Here is a 2,688-nt window from a genome sequence, read left to right on the forward strand (position 1 = left end):
TTGAGGATCTCAAGGGCATCAGTCTTCTCAGTCTCACAGTTTACATGGCAACTGTGTGAAGGAGAAGCTGAGGGGGAGAAAAAATATATATTTATGTAAATGTGTATGATAATTTAAACAGATTGGGAGTGATTTTTCTCCTTAGTCTCTCATCCATTTTCCTCTATGCCCCTCACACCTTTCTAATCCACTATCGAGGAATAACCTGTAATCATTAATTCTGGAAGCAACAAGAAGGTGGAGTAGGAAAGTAATATTCATTTTTCAGTTTTACTTTTATTAAAAACACAAGTTTAAGTCATTTTTTAAACTAGCTTTTAGGAAAAAAAAATATATCCTTAAAAATTCACTTATTTCTGAACTTCCTGAAGAAAAACTCTCAATGGTAAAAGCAAATTTATCTTTTTGCTTTATTCCTGATAAATCCTCTGCCAATTCATTCAGCCTACGGCCAGAATGCTGGCAGTCTAACCATGACCAAAGTTACTACTGTTCTGCCGAGCACCCCTGCAGTCTAAATAATACTTGGATAATGGAGTACTAAGCCTGAAAGCTTCCTCAGAAATTATTTGGAAAACCATTGTGCTGGTAAATGCATCTGTCTATATCTATTTCTAAAGCACTAAATCCAATTTTGGGCCCTCTAAATGAAAATGCTCTATTTCTGGTATACGCTGAGAATGCCTCTCATGAAGGCTTACTCCACAGGGACATTATACTGAATGGTAGCTAACAAAGCTTTTAGCAGATAATGCTATTCCCCCAATCCATTCATCCAAAGTTTCTTTTAAAAATTAGGTTTCCCAGACCATGGATAGAAAACTCTATGAAGCTTTGTGATAATTAGGACAGTGCTTTTAAAGGCTTATTACTGCCTGTAAGAACGTTTTGGATGATAAAGGAAAAAAGCAACATTGATTAACTGGCTTTCTTTTCTTTCTTTTTTTTTTTTAAAATTATTTACTCTTGGGATCTTGGGCACGCACGCACACACGTCCGGTGTGAGTTTAAGCCACCGGGTCCAGGACTCAAACCACGGTCAACTACATGGGAGTCCAGCAACATAGCCATTACACTAAGTGCTGGTCCCTGGCTTTCCTTTTCACTCAGGTTGGAAAAGAGAAGCATAGGCTAACTTGAATGTGGGTACTAGATGTGACTGGTAAAGTCACAGGAGAATTCTAATATGGCTTAAGTTTTTTCATAGTAGACTTTTTTCTCTAGAAAATTATGATAAGCTTTGCAGGTCAATGCAAAGAAAAAAGAAAGAAAAAACAATAACAAAAAAATAATATGCAAAAAAAGATGCCCTCTCTTCATTTTCTTGAGAAATTTTTTTCCCACAGATTATACTTTTCTACTGAAAAGAATGCTTTGCTCAACATTGCTAACAAGAAATATTTAAGAGCTCTTGTTTCCTTCTTGTTAGTTTACTAACTTGAGGAAAAATTTCTTGCCTCAAAATTCTATGTGGCTGAGATTAGTGGCTATAGAAAGAGTATTTAAATAAGTCAGAGAAACTGTCTTAGAAGTCCTCATGTTGTAAAACCTGTATCAGGAAGCAAATACCTGACATTCATTTGGCAAAGTGGGTTGTAATATTGTATTATCAATTGAGAGGGTAGGGAAGTTTTATTTTTCTTAATGTGTTATGTGAATATATATACTACCATAGTTTTAAAGAAATTTAAAATTAAGGGATCAATACTGACCTGGCAGGGGAGATACCATGATCACAAAAGTGGGTTTTCCCAAGGTGAAGCTTATCCACTGCACTCCAGTCGTGCTGACCCCGTGATTTCCCCAAATGTGGGAAACTTGATTGCATTATTTGTGGTAGTGGGGGACTGCGTTCACGCTTTCCCCTGATAAAAGAAAAAGAAAAAGAAAAGAAAAGAAAAGGAAAGGAAAGGAAAGGAAAGGAAAGGAAAGGAAAGGAAAGGAAAGGAAAGGAAAGGAAGAAAGAAAGAAAGAAAGAAAGAAAGAAAGAAAGAAAGAAAGAAAGAAAGAAAGAAAGAAAAAAACTAAGGGATCTAGAATCCTACAAGAGATGACATGTTTAATAAATATTAGAAATTGAATCCTGAAGGCTGGTTTTTGTGCCAAGAGAATGTAGGGAGAAGAATGAGACAGCTCACTCAGTTGAAGACAAGTAAAATAATTCCAAAGGTTAGGAACATAACCTGGTGTCTGTCTTGTCTCTCTTCTTTCTATTATTCTTGATTGCCCTCCATTATACTAGAAAAGTGAGATATTTGACTATGATTTTAAACCATGAGTTCTCTAAGAAAATAGTTAAATACACAATGGAATACCACTCAGACATAAAAAACAGGGAGATTTTGTCATTTGATACAAAGTGGAAGAATCTAGAAGATTTAATGCTAAGTGAAATAAGTTGGACTATGAAAGACAAACACTGTATGTCCCTGCTCAATATATACCAATGTCTCTACTCTATGATAGAAATTGAAATATTTGAATGCAAAGAAGTAGAGAGCACAACTATAAACTTTAGAGATGGCATGAGGCAGAAAGTGGGGAGGTTGTGTCAGGGAGAAGTTTGGGAATGGGACTAGGCTGAAAGTCCTTCAAATTCCCTTCCTCACATCTGCAATACCTCGTCCTACTCTCTCCGTCTATCCCCACTATTCTTCAAAGACTTCAGTCGTGCCATCATGACAGAAT

The 2,688-nt window shown here is 36.1% G+C and overlaps 1 non-coding gene across 1 annotated transcript; it reads left to right on the forward strand.

Annotated features, from left to right (window-relative positions):
• The first annotated feature begins 1,704 nt into the window (after positions 1-1,704).
• On the forward strand, positions 1,705-1,868 carry LOC114008003 (U1 spliceosomal RNA). The gene has a single exon (XR_003549575.1). It is a non-coding gene; the product is annotated as a U1 spliceosomal RNA (small nuclear RNA).
• Positions 1,869-2,688: the final 820 nt, after the last annotated feature.

This window comes from Tupaia chinensis, unplaced genomic scaffold (genome assembly GCF_000334495.1).
Source record: "Tupaia chinensis unplaced genomic scaffold, TupChi_1.0 Scaffold000272_1, whole genome shotgun sequence".
Classification (NCBI taxonomy): Eukaryota; Metazoa; Chordata; class Mammalia; order Scandentia; family Tupaiidae; genus Tupaia; species Tupaia belangeri.